This window comes from Chinchilla lanigera, unplaced genomic scaffold (genome assembly GCF_000276665.1).
Source record: "Chinchilla lanigera isolate Chin_1 unplaced genomic scaffold, ChiLan1.0 scaffold00067, whole genome shotgun sequence".
Lineage (NCBI taxonomy): Eukaryota > Metazoa > Chordata > Mammalia > Rodentia > Chinchillidae > Chinchilla > Chinchilla lanigera.
Window position 1 is genome coordinate 404505 of NW_004955468.1, and position 17523 is coordinate 422027.

The 17523-nt window shown below is 51.2% G+C and overlaps 1 protein-coding gene across 1 annotated transcript in view; it reads right to left on the minus strand.

The window, feature by feature from the left end:
- Positions 1–13110, minus strand: part of Pak4 (p21 protein (Cdc42/Rac)-activated kinase 4) — a 48894-nt gene extending 35784 nt beyond the window's left edge. Inside the window, exon 1 of the mRNA XM_005399791.2 lies at positions 12942–13110. The gene's annotated coding sequence lies outside the window, so the exon portion shown is untranslated. The remainder of the gene's footprint in view (positions 1–12941) is intronic.
- Between the last annotated feature and the right edge of the window lie 4413 nt (positions 13111–17523).

Consider the following 17523-nt stretch of genomic DNA (forward strand, 5'->3'; position numbering starts at 1 on the left):
AAATAAATAAATAAAATAAAATCTCCTCCAAAATAAAAAGTACCTCCAGTACTGCACAAGAAAAAAAAAGTTTATAAAAGGCGATATGACCTTAATCACAGAGTAAGGAATGCTGGATCACTCACACTGTGAATCCTAACTACCAGATCCAAGCCTGCACCCTGCCTCTCTAATAACTGTAATGGTAATAACAGTAATAGGGACCATAATGATGTGATGACAGCAGCCTGTTCTGAGCTGCACACACGCTGACTCACTTCATCTTCTAGCAACCCTGGCCCAGAGCGAGAGTCATTACCCTCCTGCTCCAGATGTGGGAACTCCGGGACATCTGAGGCTCAGGCTTTGCCTGAGGTCAGGGAGGAAGCTGTGCTGGAGCTGGACCCCAGCCTTCCCCAGAGAGGGCCAGGGAAAGAGAAGGAAGCACAACCCTGAACTCTCAGCCCTCAGTGAGCTGGGATGCACGGGAGCACCAGCTCTCGCTCCTCTTATCCCCATAACATCATAAAAGGCTCGTGCAATGCAATATTCACATCTTCAGCACAAGCCTCTGGTGGAATGAAAGTATGGGCCAGCAGGCTGTCCGACCCACACAAGCCAGAAATGATAACCAAGAGTGGATGGTCAGATTCTGGGGTCCACAAGGGGTGTGGTGTCCTCCTTGTCAGGTTACACAACTGGCTCCAGCAACCCACAACCATCAGCCCCGTGTGTGTCCTCCCCTCCTGCTTCCCCAGACTCCAGGTGTCAGGAGCAGCAAGGGAGGCCAAGTTGGTGACATCAGCATCCTTCCCATCAGAAGGATGTCCCGGGCCTGCAGAAGCCATCTCCCCTCCAGCCAGCTTCAGCTGGATTCTGTCTCCAAACACAGGATTGTCTTGCAATCCTCCTGTCTCAGCTTCCCTAGCTGCGAAGACAGCCTGAGAAGCTTCTGCCAGGTGGGGAGGAAAACAAATGCAGGACGGATACCAGGCGTGGTGGCACACACCTATAATCCCAGGGCTCTAAAGGCTGAGGCAGGAATATTGTGAATTCAAGCTCAGCCGGACCACTCAGTGACTTGGGGAGAGGGCTGGGGTTGGGTATGTAGCTCAATGCAAAGGCCCTTGGTTCAATCCCTAGGACCCCAAGAGAAAAGGAAGACAAGAGGCAGAGAAACAGGGCCGGGTGGGGGTTGCAGAAGCTGCTCAGTCATCTGGCCAGCCCAGGGATGGGAATACAGGGCAAGGGCAACAGCCACACCAGCAAGCACAGAAGCCGTGCTTTGGGCCTCAGCTGCCTTATCTCTAACTTGGGGGATAACAGTCCTATTTCCCTAGAGTACGCCATGACTTTAATCACTCCACATCAAAAGCCTACAAAAGCGCCAGGAATGTCACAAAAGCTAATGGAAGTTTGCCATCATTCCTTCAAGCCAGTGGCTCTCTTCTCACCTGTTCAAAGAAGCTTTAAGAACCCCATGGCCAGAGACTGGGATTTGGCCTGAGCTTAGGCCCAGTGCCCACTCATCCTGCTCCATGTGGTTCCGCATGCAGCTCTGACTGCGAGAGGAGGGGTGGCCTGCAGAGCCAGGCCTCAGACCCTGTGGGAGGGGAGGGTGCCAAGTGAGGCGGGCTGATGAGGTCAGGAGAGGGAGAGGGCGGAGGGGCAGGGGCAGGCCCTTCCCCTGCTGCCCACCCTCCCCCACCTAGAGCCACCAGGAGTCCAGGGCCTGCTGGAATGCAAGGAATGAAGCCAAGCCTGGTACAGCAATCTCCAGGCCCCCTCCAGCTTCACAGCCCCTCAGGAGTCTATACCATGTCAGCCCACCGTCTCCCCTGGGAAGGCCTCGGTCATCACTCAAGCCCGTCCTCCCCTGTCTGCAGCCCCTTGTTCCCAGTCTTCTCTTTGGAGCTCTGCTCTGGAACCTCTTATTCCCTCAGGGGCCCTCGACCACAGGGCCTGGCGTCTCTGAGTGTACTTATCAGTGTGGGCAGAATGACAATGGCAGCACAACTACGACCGCCAGCCAGTCAGCCAGCACATGCCAGCAGTGCTGATCCCCAGCTGGGCAGGAGGGCACCTGAGAGCGCTTCCTATAGGACCCACAAGGAAATGCCATGGGAGTGCTAAGCAGCGGCCAGAGGGCTGCAGGTAAGTGCAAATAGGCGTGGGGGTTGTCCAGGCCACAGGTGGCCTGGGGCCTGGCCCCCTTCCCTCGCAGTGGGAGCCAAGGAAGCATCTGCAGCAGGAAAGGGCCCTACTCTAACCGCAAATAAACCTGCTGTTCTCCACCTCTGTCTCTCCTAAGGTCGGTGACCTTGCTGACCTGCTACAGGGTGCTAGGGTATCCCCAGATCCTGTCACCCCAGGACTAGGCCCTGGCTCCTTCCTGCCACTTTGGGGAGACCTCAGCAAGGCTGCTTCCTGCATCCCTGAGCCTGTTCCTTGATAATTAAACCATAAGCTGATTAGTCAAGGAAAACCTTTAATTAGCCCTTGAAATCGTTCAGGAAAATTACAGCCTCCTCTGTGGGCACGCTGCCTACCCTCTGCTAGGGCCTAAGGTTGGTGCCAGGGAAAAGGCAGGGAATCGGGGGGGGGGTGTGTGCCCCTGCCCCTGCTCTGTAGCCCTCTCCCTGAAAGACCAAGCCTAGGGAGCCAATGCCTGATGGCAATAGAGGGCACAGACCCCTCCATGTCATGCAGTACCTCAGAATAAATCCAACTGGAGGCGGGTGAAGGTTGATAGTTCACTGAGGGGCACTGAGGAAGGCAAGTCAGTAGGCAGGCATACCATGTTCATGGATTTAGAGCCACTGGTGTGTGTGTGTGTGCGCGCGCATGCGCGCGCGTGCATGCACCGACACTGATGGACAAGTTGCTCTTCAAGAATGGCCAAGAAGACACTGTAAGAAGAACAGTGAGAGGGTTTGTGCTCACTGCAATCCAGACTTAGAGACTAAAGAAATAGGACACCATGGTATTGATAGGAACAAACAGCCCAAGAAACGAAGAGCGTGACCAGAGACAGCCCTGCCTAGGCAGAGATGTGATTCACAGTAAGGGCAGCATGGGAAAGTCAGTCTGATTTTAGTCAGTGCTGCCTGGGTGATGGGGGTCAATGTAGAAAATACAGGAGGATTCTGATAGTGTATACAGACCCCACACACCAAAAATAAAAGCTAAATCTGAAAAGCCAAACTACAAGGGAAATGAACAACAAATGGGTAAAATTAAGCACTTCCATCCATCAAAGAACACAATATAAGAAATGAAAAGACAAGCCACCTTGGAAAGTAAGTGTACTGCCTTAGAAGCAAAGGCTTTCACCTGTAATCCAGGATTTAACTCAGAAATAAGAAATCAAAAATGAGCAAACAGCCCAAAGGAAACTCAGGCAAGTGACCTGAATCAGGCCCTTGGGAGAGGAGTTTTGAAGAACCCAGCGAAGCTACTCCGCCGGCCCAGGGAAATGGCGCTTCCATGGGAGGATATCACAGAGCTTCTCAGCATCAGCCTGCGGGACATACCAAGGACCCACCCTAGTGCCACATTCACCTCGGCATCTGGGAAATGGGTCAGATGAGGCTGACCCCTGGGAGCACTGCGCAGGGCACAGGGACGCAGTGCACACCTCAATTAGCTTCTCTACTAATCAGCCTCAAGAGGACACCCCACGCCCAGGGTCACATCAGGCATTCAGACTCCAACAGGTGAGCCCCAGACAGCCAAAGACCGGAGACAGGCTCCACTGTGCAGCAACTGGGTCTGTTTATTACTGCCGTGTCCCCCTGGAGGTCACAACAGGCCAGCATGTCTTTGTTGGAGAAAAATAAACAGTCCCCTTTATATTTATACACCCGGCGCCACGGATAAACAGAGGAACAGAACTCCTGGGCCACCCTAGACCAGCTGACGAACCTCAGTCTAGACAGGAAGACACTAAGGCTGGTGGAGCCTAGAGATCTGTCAAGATTTGAATCCAGACCAACTGCAACCTGATCTCCAGTGTTCCTTCGCTCTCCCAAAGGCCCACTATGCTCTCCTGCCTGCGGACTCCTGCTCAGGCAGCTGCTTTGGCCCTCAAGCGCCCATATCCTCTATCCCCCCACCTTAGCTAGCTAGGCCAGCGCATCTTTCACACGGCGTTTCCTCCTCGGGAAAGCCTGCCTGCCGCTGCCCAGCACAGGTTGCCTGTTTGGCACCATGGCAATGACCTTCACCTGTCTTGGTCGGTTGCTAAAGAGACAATGGCCCAAGCCATGGGAACAGAGCAAGGGATATGGTAATGGCATATCGTTCCACTCCTACCCCCACCCTGTGGCACCATAAACTAACTGCCCAGCAAATCACCAGTACTGTACGTAGCTCTACTACAGAGAATAGCAGAGGTGGGGTGGGAGGGGCAGGGGGCCTGCAGGGAGGGGGCCAATCAGCAGAGACTTCCTTGAATGGAGGAATGGGCAGCGATGCCAGCATAGGGAGCAGTAACAACAAAAGCCCTGAGGCAGGCCCTGCCTGCAACATCCCAGGAAGAGTGATGCAGAGCGACAACCTGTGTGCCAGGAGAGGAAGGTGGCCTGACTGGGGGCGATGGCGATGAAAAGTGCTAGGCGCCAGGGATTCAGAAGGGACAGCAGCTGGGGTCCAAGGTCTGAAGTACAGTGGAGAGCAAAGGAGAAGTCAGGACAAGGCCAAGGCTGAGGCTCAAGCAAGAGGAAGGGAGCTCATTACTGAGACAGCATCCCTGGGGAAAGAGGGAGGCTCGGGAGTCAACGGTCTCGCTTCCCTTCTCTGACTCCGTGTCACTCCTCGGTTAAGTCTGTATCCCCTACTGGATGGAGCTCAGAACAGGCTGCTGATGTTTGGGTCTTCCCCTACCTGTCTGAACCCAAGCGCAAGGCCCAACAAGGACTAAGCCCACGATTCCTTATCACCTAAGGGGTGAGAGCTGGAATGCGCAGGAACCCGGGGCAGGGAAGACAACAGGAAGGACTGTCTCAGTGATAACCACCATATTACTTTTGCAGGAGAATAAAAAATAGAAAAGAATAAAAATGGGCTCACAATCCTAGCACTGAGGAGGCCGACAGCACCAAGTGCTGCTGAGGATGTGGAGTAATGCAGACTCGGCCAGGGCTACTGGGGTGCTCGTGGCTCTGCCATTTTGGCAGCATGCCTGGTGGGTCCACCCTGCCCCTGCCCAGCAATGCACTCCTGGGGGTGCACCCTGGACAAAATGTACACAGCAAGGGACAGGACAGACACCTACACTGGGAACAGTCACACCCGCGCAGCAGGAGATGAAAAACAGGTGCTACACACCACCAAGGATGCAGGAAGTACGGACACATGCAGCCACCCAGAGGGACCGCACAAACCCAGGATGAAAGAAGCGAGAGACAGACTGATTCATGGAAGATCCTATTATGTGAAGTTCAAAGGCAGGCAAGATGGAAGATGGCATTCTGCAGCTCTGAGGTGCACACATAGCAGTCAAGGTTATCAGGAAGTAAGGAGCTGATGGCCACCAAGGTCAGAGCGTGGTCACCATGGAGGTCATAGTCAGGAGGGAAGATGGGTAGATGGAAAGCTCCAGGGTATTGAGTTCTGTCTTCCCCTGGGTGTGGGTGAAGTGTTTGTCTACTTTACAGTCCTCTGCTAAACTCATGTGTATATTTTATGCCCTTTTCTAGAGGCATTATTATACCCGACAATTATTAAAAGTTTTGAAAAAATAGAATTATAAAGATATCATATACACATACATACATATACATACACATACATACATACAATGGTTCAGAATCAAATAACCCAGGGCCAGGCTACTGTGGAAGATTTGGGGGGAAGGGCTGACGGTGCTACAGAGGTCCTACAGCAGGAAGGAGGGGTCCTACAAGGACTTCCGACAGGTAGCTGCAGGGGTCCTCACCTGGGCGGTGAGTCTGCAGAGGATCCAGCAGCCCACAAGGTCCTACTTTCTCCCCATGCCCAGCAGTGACCACTGACTGGCACCAAGGGGGACAGCCTGGCATCTCCCTGGCTCAGCACGGCAGGCCACTCTCTGTTGCGTGGGAGTGGTGAAACCCGACTGAGGAAGCACGCTCGAAACTGCACATAATGCTGCTTTATCAGGACTCTCCAGGGCAGGGCGCGGGGAGGGACCAGCAGGGAGCTCTCTGTGTGAGACCTTGCCCATGCCCCCACCTGTCAAGGTGTCCCCTCACAGCTCTTCTGTAGGCTCCCTGGAATGAGGACACTAGAGGGGGTGCTACCTGGCAGGGAGTGACAGAGAGGGCGTTCCTAGTTATGGGAGTGGCACAGGGAGGGGCCGCTACAGTTAGGAGCCAGACCTCCTGAGTCCAAATTCAAGCCTCACTTGCTCTGTGACCCCCAGGAGGTGAGTTTCCCAGGTTCTGAACTTCCTGCCCTATTAAAAGGCGCTAACAGTGGGCAGGGTGGTGCATGCCTACAATCCCAGCACTTGGGAGACTGAGGCAGGAGGATCTTTGCAAGTTCGAGGCCAGTCTGGGCTACAAAGTGAGCTCAAGGCCAGCCTGACCTGCACAGCAAGACCCTGTCTCAAAAAGATAATCAATCAATCAATCAATCAATCAATCAATAAAACAATGACACCTATGTCCCAACAGTTGATGGGAAAGTTAGTTTAAGGAAAGCACTTAGGACAGTGCCTGCCAATATTAGTAACTGAGAGTAATAACACTTTAAGTACCGAAGTCAACAGCTAATGATCTTTGACACTATGTACTCTGCCTGCTACGTATGATTTTATATCCTTAAACAATCCTACAGGGAGGCACTGTTATTATTCCCATTGTACAGATAAGGACATCAAGGCATGGACAGGTACAGTGACTTGTCTGGAGTCACGACTGCTAATAAGTGACAAAGCTGCTCCATAGTCTATATTCTCCACCTCTACAACATACAAATTAAGAGCTCTCCAGTGGAACCAGGAAGGCCTGGGTTTGAAGCTTAGATCTGCTATTTCTTGGCTGTGAGGTTATGGTCAGTGCCTCTATTTCCCCTACTCAGGGACAGGAAATGATCAGGTATTGACAACTCCCACAAAAAAACACTCAGATGGCTTTCAATAACAAAGTATGCTCCACTTTACTCACTAAAATCAGAATGATGATAACTGGCAAACCTCACAGGGTCAAGATGATGAGGCGGGTGAGGGGGTGGGAGTGTGAACGGGCACCATGTCTGGCAGGTTGGCACGTGTCAGCAGAGCTAAGGCGCGCCCACCTCAGACCCACAAGCCCACTTCTAGAGGTGTCCCCCGCTGCACTCACAGCTGGCATGGCCTGCAGTGAAGGGGGTCAGCGGGGCACACACACCACAGGATGCTGGAGGACGAGGACACACTCCATTCTGACCCAGAACTTTGATGTGAAAATGCAAAGGGCAGGATGGATACAACCGTGGAAGCTGGCTCTGTTTGAGTAGAAACAAAAGGGCGAGGACCGCACCTTCAGGAACAAAAGCAGCCCAGAGAGAAAGAAAAGAACTGGGGACCACCGCTCGTCCCTTGAAAGGACACAGGCAGCTGGAGGGGGACTGCTTCATTGCTCTAGATCCTCCAGACTGTGTGCGATTTTCCAGTGATTATGTAGGGGACTAGGTAACCCATGCACATGCAGCAAAACGTGCCTTCTTAAAATGAAAAAGCAGGGGAGGAGAAATGAGGTCAACAGCACCGGTCCTCAGGGTTTATGTGCAGAGCCTGGCGATGGCGCTCAAAAGGCACAGACAGCCACACCACACAGGGCATGCTGGGGGCCTGGCACTGCAGTTCCACTCTGGGCCCAGGAGCCCACGGGACAGGGTGCCAGAGGATGGCAACTGTTAAAGCCATTAAGTTCAATGCTTACCAAGAGCTCTCCCAGGGCTTACCTGTACCCAGTACCAGGCTAAGTGCTTTTACACGTACGAGCCCTTCAAATCCTGCCTCGGCACCCAAGGGAGGGGAGCTGCAAACACCCCATCTGCCAGTGGATGCGCCTCCTGCTCTCCTCTGGGGTGCTCCCATCTGTGGGGGCGTGGGGGTGTAGACTGCCTTGGGAGGAAGCTTTCATTTTCCCTCCAGTCCCTGGGGAGGAGCCCGGGAGGACCAGAGGGTCTGGAGACAGGCTGCAGGCTCCCTTGGGCCCTGGGAGAGTTCTCCTCTGACCTCCCTTGCCCCCCTTCAGCCTTCCTGTGGGCCAAGGCATCTGGCAGACAATGAGCCCTGGCCCCGGATGAGTGGCCGGGGCGGGAAAGGTCCCATTTCCCTAGCCATGACTTGGAAGGGGACAGCTTCCTGCTGGCAGCATCTGTGGCCACCTGCTTAGGAGATGGGAGAAACAGCTGCTGGGGACACCCCTGACCGGCGTCTGGCCAGGAAGTCTAGCTCGCCAAGGGCCAACAGGCCAAGGCGAGGTGAGGCCACGCACAAGAAAGGGCAGAGGGTGTGGGAGTGGGGGCGCTTGAAGGCAGTGCCCAGAGCATGCCCAAGCAACAGGTCCCCAGGGAGCTTCTATCTAAAAAGGAGCCTGGGAAAAACCAAGGGGACAAGAATGGACCCTATCTTGTCAAAGCCGCTTCCAAGTCACTGGAGGGTGGCTGCAATGAGCAGCTGACTCTGCAGCCCTAAGTCCAGGGTTCAAATCCCACTTCTGTCACTTGCCTGCTGTGTGCCCCTGTGCAAGTCATAACTCTCTGGGGTCTCCCTTTCTTACCCCTAAGTGGGCATAATAACACGTACTTAATTCATAGGCTGTCATGAAGATCACGAGTTAAACACAGGTAAAATACAATCTCAGCTGGCACGCAGGACCTTTCCACATCACCGTCACCCTATCCACCCTCTTCTGCAAGGACTGTCACAGCAGCCTCCTCAGGCTCCCTGTTGCCAGCCCCCAAGACCTGTCTCTCCCACAGCAGCCTGAACAATGGGCAACCAGATGTTGCTCTCAGCCTCATGATTTCCTGTTACGCACAGCCCCAAACCCACACTCTTCTCCTCCGTGTGTCAGCCCCGCTCTGTGGCCCCGTCCTCCCTTCGAAGACATCATGTCCTACTCAACCCCACCAGCTGCCGAGGATGCTCTTGGCACATCCCAAGCTCACCTGGACCTCAAGGCCTTTGCCCCACCTGTTGTTTTTTGTTTTTTTTTTTTTGCTTCCTTTCTAGGCCTGGCTAGAGTGTCTTCTCACCAACTGGATGTTCCTTTCCCCAGAAAGCCTCTGTTGACTCCCTGGGCTGGCTCAGGAGCCCTCCCTCCGCACCCAGGAGATTTCTACAGCCTCTGTCCTCGCCTCTCTGGGTTGTCTGGAGACAGCAGATCTGTGGCCTGCAAGGGGCTGTGTTGGTCACCACTGGACCCAACACGCACAGGCAGTGTCACAGGGCTGTGTCCAACCCTCTCCTGCCTTCTCCAGCCTCCTTTCCAAGGAGGTTCAGGTCAGTCCAGGCCTTTTCCAAATGTCAGACCTCAGTCCAGGAAGCAAGGAGAGTTGAGTCAAAGCTGTGGTTATTGTCCATGTGCCTGGAGGGTAAAGGTCAAAGCCCTCGTCAGCTGCCTCTTCCAGTGATGTGGGACGTGGTGAGTATCGAGCCCCCACTAAGGCAGTCAGGTGAACCTCTCCCTAGCTGTTCCCATCGAGACTGCTGGCATGGGGTCGGGTCCCTATAGCCTGCCAGCTCATGGCTAACTACATCACTTCAGCCAAGTCACTTACTGCCCAAAGCACATCAAGGAGTGAGGGAACCTTCCACTGCCACTGAGAAGCACATGTGAACAGCCGCTTTGGAAAGCAGCTTTGCAACATCCGGGAAGGCTATGAGGTCCAGCATGGTTACTGCAAGGTAAGTGCCCAAGACAGACTCTGGCCATAGTATACAAGGAAGCACATTCCAGAATGTTCATCATGGCACCATTACAGCCCCAACAGGAAACTACCCGAATGACAGCCAAAAGGGAATGAATAACTCCTATGTGACACAATCTCAAAAAAAAAAATTTCAACAACAGGGAAAACAAAAATGACCTGTTCTAGACCTAAACACATCCACGTGGGGTAATAGTCGAACTTTAATGGGAGCAAAAGAAGCAAGCTATAGAAAAATGTTTACAGTGATAGTTTCCATTCACTGTGACATGGCACTGGTTGCCCTGGTTGGCCGTGAGAGCCTCCCTGGGGGCTTCCAAAGTTCCAAGGCTGGCCCCACTCAGACCAAGGGCATCTGACTCCCAATCTCGGAGGTGGGCCTGGGCCCAGCAGTCTCTGTGGCTCTCCAGGTAGTTAACTGCGGTGTGCAGGCAGCATGGAGAACTGTCGCTCTATTGTTTGTGAACACATTCAAGGGAAATAAAAGCTGTAGCAATGCTGACCGCCAAATCTAGGCTGCCAGGGGAGAGAGGAGGGAAGGCAGGAGACAGGGAAGAAGGGAGAAGCCCGTGGGCCTTTATTTAACCACATCCACAGTGAGTTCTGTCCCAGGCCTAACGCTGGATGTCTCAGTGTCCTGTGATACTGAAAGTTCTACTTTTTCTGCCAGCCTAAAACATATCAGAGGAATCAAAACTGGCAAATAAGAAAGTACCTGACCAAGATCCCAGGCTGGTAAGTGACAAGGCAAGGACCTGAACACGGGTTTCCAGTGGCAGAGCCCTATACCTCCATGTGGTTGCCAAGCTGGCACCACGAGACTCAGCGCCTGGGCAACCTCACAGGGTTCCTTGGCAGTGTGCCAGCTCCCTGACCCTGCCGCGCCAGGTGGGGGCAGGGCACCCGCACCCGCGGAGAAGCCAGGAGGCAAGTGGAGAGAGGCCCTTCCTGCCGGGGTGGCAGCTGCAGTGGCAGTAAGACTAACGCTTATACAGCACCTACTGTATGCCAGGCCTTGAACTCTATACTATGTCCTCGCAGCAATTCTACAGGGCAGCCACTATCTCTGTGCCCATTCTGCAGAGGAGGAAACTGAGGCGCACACAAGCAGCTCCTCATCCCTCCCTTCTCCCATTACCCCCACAAGCTGAGCCTCCTGGGCTCCCACCCTGACTACACAGCAGCATGGTGCCTCCAGGGCCCACCTCTGTCCCACCTTCTATCACCCCCAGGGGCTCTGCACACATAGCTCCTTCTGCCTGGCTGCCCTTCCACTCATCCCTGAGAGCTTCCTCAGGGGCTCTCCCAGGCACACAGGCCTCAGCCCAGGCCCCAGTGTACCACGCTTCCAGCCCCACACTACTTGTGCAGCTGGTGCTGTGTGGCACGGGCTGGAGATCTGTGGGTCTTGTCCCTTGCGGCAGCCCCCTGCACCCAGCACAGTGCCCAAGAGTCACACCATCAACACAGCCTTCTCTGCGGCGGGGCAGCACTCGGGGAGCACCCACATTACAGCGAGGGAGGCGGACAACAGCAAACGCACCCCAGAACAGAGTGCAGCGCTGGGAGGCCAAGACAGGGACAGAGGGTACCCGATGGCAGTGAGGGCCAGGGTGGTTCCGGTCTGGCAGAGTGACGCGTGAGTGAGGCGGGCAGGCTGGGGAAAGGGTTCCCGGCAGAGGGGATGCAAAGGTCAAAGCCCGGAAGGAGGCTTGCGTCTCGAGGTGCAGAGCTTGGGAGGCACAGGCAGGGCAGCAGGAAAGGAGTTTGGAGCCCCTGGAGACCAAAGCAGGAGCTGGGGTTTTTACCAACAGGGCAATTCTGCAAGGGGTCAGCCGACCTGCTGGAAGCCCATCAGACTCACCGGGCGCTGGGCCACCCACCAACATCCCACTCCCACTGGCCGACGGGAGCCACGCCTCGCAGGGCACACCCTTCCATGGAGGCCAAACAGACACTCTGCTCCTGCCCAGGGAGCGGCTGGGGCTGGCCCCGCTTCCAGGAACAGACCTACGGGGAAGCAGGCTATGTGGCAGCTGGGGGCCGGCGCTCTGGAATCACTCAGACCCGGTTCTGAGTCTGCCTCTGTCTTCGGCCGGTCTCTGACTGAGCCTTGCTTTTTGTGTCTGGGAAGTGGGTTTATGTCTAGGACTCACTTCACAAGGTTGGGGCAGAGTGAAACAAGACCAGGCACTGAGCCGCGGGAACCCTCATTAAACATTAACCCGCATGAAGCTTCTTTGAGAGGCAGGAAGTGGAAGGTCTCTCGGCCAGAGCTCCGGAGCGGGGCTCCCTGCCCAACAACTTACTCATTAGCTCAACTCGGGCAAATCACTTAACTTCTTAATAACAGGTTAAGACCCCACAAGGTTGGAGGGAAGACTAAATGAGCACATATATGTACAGCGGTGACGCCCTGAGAAGGTCTGGCACAAGGTCAGTGCTTTATGAGTGTTTGCGATTTCACCATTACTTGTGGAAAGGGGCTGCCTTCTCCCACCACCAGGAAGCACACCACCCTTGGACGCCCCTGCTGCCCCTCCTCCCGAGCAACATGGCCTCTCCCGGCTTCAGCGCGGACCCTCCACAACATCGGGATGTCCGAGTTTGACCTCAGTATCCTCTCGCCACGCCCCCCACCTTCGATCCCTTAAAAGACGCCCCCAACCTAAAACTCATTCACCCTTCCTGTAGTTGCTCCCTTTAAACTTCGAATCTACCGCCCCCGTGGTTGTGACCTTTGACCCTCGCAGGCGCACGCTCCCCTCAAACGCGTAACCTCGAGTCCATTTACTTCGAGACCTGCTCCGATACCTTCGAAACGTGCCCCCATTTCACGTTTCAAACTTTGCATTTCCCTTCGCCACGCCCCCTTCGCTGGTCTGACCTCAGAGGTCGTCCACTGCGCCCTCTCCTCAGGAGGACCCCCGACCCCGCCCGGGCGACCCTTCCCTCCAAGAGGAAACTTTGACCCCGGCGGCCCCGCCCCCTCCGCGTGCACACTCTCCCACCGCCAGTGCTCAACTACCCGAAACCCCTGGCCAGACCACCCAACCTACCAGCTCGGCGCCGCAGTAGCTCACAGCCTTGCTAATCGGCCCGGAATTCCGCACCCTCGCGCCGCCCTCAGCTAGCTCGCGCCGCCGCCACCGCGGCTACCGCCGCCGCCATGTTGAATCCCCAACGAACATCCGGGGCTTTTTCCCCCCCTCGCCGCCCACCAGTCCCCATAGCAACGGCGCCGACCGGGTTGTGGGCGGGGCTTGCGCAGGGGCGGAGCTGTGCGCCAGGCTGTGCCCACTTCAGCCTCGGATTGGTGCATATTGCCCAATCAGAGACCTCTGGCATAAAATGCCAAGCCGGGATTGGAAAATTTGGAAAAGGTGCGGGGAAGCTGACTCCTGGTCCGCCCGGATTTTTAAAGGGAAAATAACTGCTTTCTTCCGACAGACACTCCCCACCTTCTCCAGAAAGGGGTTAAGGGGTGGAAAACAGTAATGGGTTATAATGGCCCAAACAGTTCTTAAGCACTTCCAGGCACGTGGCTAAGCGCTTTACTTGCATTAGCTGAATACTCAGCGTAATTCTGTTGTGTTATTAATATCCGTTTTGGAGATAAACATGCTCAAGCGGGGCAGGTAGCTAGTTTATGATCACCAGAAGTAGCTAAGTTTGGGATCATGATGGGCCTGAGCTTGGGAGCCTGACACTGTTTGACCTTAATCTTTTTAGTCGGTTTGTAGCCCTTGGAGCATAAGACTAATTTCTATTGATGAATTATTAATCTTAATTCTATGAATTTTACTATATTAAACAATGAGTCCGTAACGGGAAAAAATATCACTACTATTTTCTAATATTTATTGAGTGTTCATAAAAAGGAATCAACATTGTCAACACTGACTGGTTTTTGGTGTACAAAGTCTAAAAAAGAATGTCAGAAATAGATTGCCGTATGAACTACAATGAAAATACCAGTAGCACTCTACAAAAAAAATCTTTACTTCAATTATCACATTAGAGGCTGTACACATGACAACAGCATGCTCCATACCCACGCATCGCTTACACTGACAGCACTTGTCTTTTGTTTTCCTGCCCTTTTTGTAGGACATGCTTGACATCTCAGTGGTCTTGCTATTTTGTCAGGATGTTCTTATTATATTACACAGTGTGTAGTTAACAGGAACATAAAATATCAAAAAAATAAATGACTAAATTCTTAATACATGTTGTGTGTTTAGAAGAGACATAAAAATTTTCACATCAGCTATGTATTTTCTTACAAAACCTAAAAGATAACATCAGAAATAAATCCCTATATGAACTACAATGAAAATACCAGTAGAACTCGGCCATAAAATAAGCTTTGCTTCAACTGTCACACCCAAGGCAGTCTTCACACATGACAACTGCATGTTCCATGCACACATCTTGCTTACAGCACAAGTGCTTAACTTTCCTTTCCTCTGTGGCAGCCTTGTCACATCTGTTTTTTCCCTGTTTTGTCAGGAGCTTCTTGCTATATTGTACAACATGCACTTAGCGTGGAAATAAGATGTCCATAGAAGACAATATCAACTATGTAATGAGTGGTTAGAAGAGACATCAGCATTTGCACATCAGCTATTTACTTGCATGCAAAACCTAAAAGGTAATATCAAAAATAAAAACCTATGTGAACTACAGTGTAAACACAAACAAAAGTCTACCACAGAAATAAGCTTTGCTTCAACTCTCACACCTAAGGCAGTTTTCACACGTGACAACTGCATGTTCCATACACAAGTATCACTTACATTGATAGTCCATATGTTTTGTTTTCCTGTACTTTCTTGTAGGGCACAGTTGATATTTTTTTGGTTTTCCTATTGTCACAGTAGGTCTTCATGATGTTGTGCCTGACTGTTCACCTGTCAGCTCACCAGTGTGCTCCATAATTTTTTTGCCTAGTATCCTGAGCAGAAAAAATTTTGTTTTTCCTCGGCTGTAAATGATTTCTTATGAGCTCCAGCCCCAATCGTCTAAGAAAATTTCTCCATGATATTGTTCACTTGTTATTTTCTTTGTAAATTATCCAACTATTTATGCCACACAAATTTACAATAGGGTAAAACACAACCATTGGCCAATACTTTATGTTTCAAGTGATATTATAGTTTCTGCCTAATTCATCAACAATATCTACTCTAAGTTTGGTTTGTTGTTGAAAGTTTCCATCTCAGGCTTCTGTTTTGTCAAAGTTTCCCTATCAATATTTCCGACATGGTTAAATATTGACATCAGCCTTATCAGTTCACTTTTCTTTGCCATATACAAGGCCAATGTTATATCTTTTTGAAAACCAAAGATTGAACTATACAATTTTGATTTAAAATCGCAAATGAAATTGTTTCATTTGGAATTTCTGCTTTCTTCCTGTGTACAGTTCCTGCACTGCTCAACCTGTGCTCTGTTTGCAAATGTAACATCAGTTGGAAACCAGTAAGCCAAAGGGTGAATGTCACATTCTGATTAGTTTGGAGGATGGGAGCATAGGTTCACAACATCAATGGTTTATTACTATACAAATAAGGAGCTGATGACTGAGTTCCAGGATAAATATCTATATTGAAAGAACAGTAAGTCTTCACATCTACAAGGGCATAAATTTTTATACCATATATTGACCATCACTTTTCCATAAGTCTTTTACATTCCCGTGATCACCATGAGAAATCTGTGCTAAGTACAGCAAACTTATGAATGTTTTCAGTTCTGCTAGTGAAGTGTCATGATAAATATATTTTTTAACATAGCTACTCATGCACGTAGAACATTTTACATGCATTTCAGCTTTTGTGTATTTCACAGCATCTTGAGCATTTCTTCTGTTACAATCTCCAACACTGAATGGCAGTGCTGGCTTTCTGTCCGATACATTTCACCCCTACCGAGACCTTCACTATATTTTCGGCCTAGTTCTAACACTGGATCTTTCCATTTGGTTGCGTGGCCATTTCACATTTCAACTAGTCAAATAAGTACTGGCCTTGCTGTTTTCTTTGTCATCTGAATCAACGAGGTCTGCGTTCTCTGTGTCTATATCAGTTGATTCTTGCTCCATTTCACTGTCACAGGAACTTTGGCTCACATGTCATTGTCATCCTCATCATCAGTACCATCACACAATCATACCACTCTTCTGTTATGAAAACATATATTTTACTCCATAATGAATCATCTTCATCATGCACATGTGAGTAATCTAATGAGTCACTTTTGACCTCCTCCAAAACTTGCAGATCTGGTTTCTCATGTGCCATTGTACTGAACTGGGCTACTTATACCTGCAAAATCAAAAGAAAACTTTTTAAAAAAACAAATCCTGGAGTGGTGTGGGTCTATTGGACCCTCTATGATGCCCAAATAAACATATGCAAAACCAGTTAGCCAGAGTATAAAGGTGGATCCAAATCCCATTTTGACACTTTTGCACATGTGCACACTCCTTGCTATTCATCATACCAGGTGGGTAAACACATAGGTGGCTTCCTATATCCCTCAGGGAAAGGTACTGAGACACACAGCTGATTTCTATAATACTAAAGTACAAATTTACAGTAGAAAATAAAGGGTGGGTTCACTGGACATAGGCTTATGACACAAGGGTTTAAGAAAGTAAGTGGTCAAACAATTGAAAAATAAAAAACATAAACTAATGGACTCGGACATCTGTGATCTTACTCTCTGGACTCCAGCCTTCTTACTCTCACTGAAAAACTATCAGGTGATCTCCTGCTTCAAGATCTTATGTTGGTTTTTCTACCTGGAACAGACTCTGCCCTCAGCACTCTTCTTAGCTCCTTCCCTCTTCTTCTTCAGGGGTTAAAAATGTCACATCCCGGCCAGCAGGCCAGGTGTGGTGGCGCACATCTGTAATCTCAACACATGGGAGGCTGAGGCAGGAGGATCACTGCAACTTTGAGGCCAACCTGTGCTCAAAAGTGAGTTCAAGGCTAACCTGAACTGCATAGTGAAACCTTGTCTCAAAAAGACAAAACAAACCGAAAAAAAATCATATCCCAAGCCAGGTATGGGAGGTTGAGGAAGGAGGAGCCTAGGAAAACTAGTGACTAGCAAAACTGTCTCAAAATAAAAATTTATAAAGGGCCAGGGAAGGAAAACAAAAAACAAAAAAACAAAAACCAAGTAACCTTTCCTGCCCATCCCACCAAAAGCAGCAAACATCCCTCTCACCAGCTACCCAACCCTTTTCTTGGTCTGTTTGTCCTTGTCCTTGCTAATTGCAGTTACTGTTCGGTGGTTGCCCCCTTTCCTGGTGTGGGAGCTCTGAAAGAGCTTAGGCTTTTGTCTCTGTCCGCGGGTGCGTTGCCCGTGCCCCGGCAGCACTGGCCTGGGAGTGCTCCAGCACATCGGCTGAGTGGCGGTTGGAGGAGTGGCAAACCCAGCCCTTAGAGATGACCCAGCACATTGTCCAGCACACAGTGGGTGCTTCATCCATGTCTGCGGAAACCGTGAATGAGCGATTGATGAGGAGGTTTTTAAATTTTTAAAAATTTATACAATCACCATATGTTTTGACCACCCCATATTTTAGTCAGCCTTTGTATATCCATACACACTATGTATTTATGCACT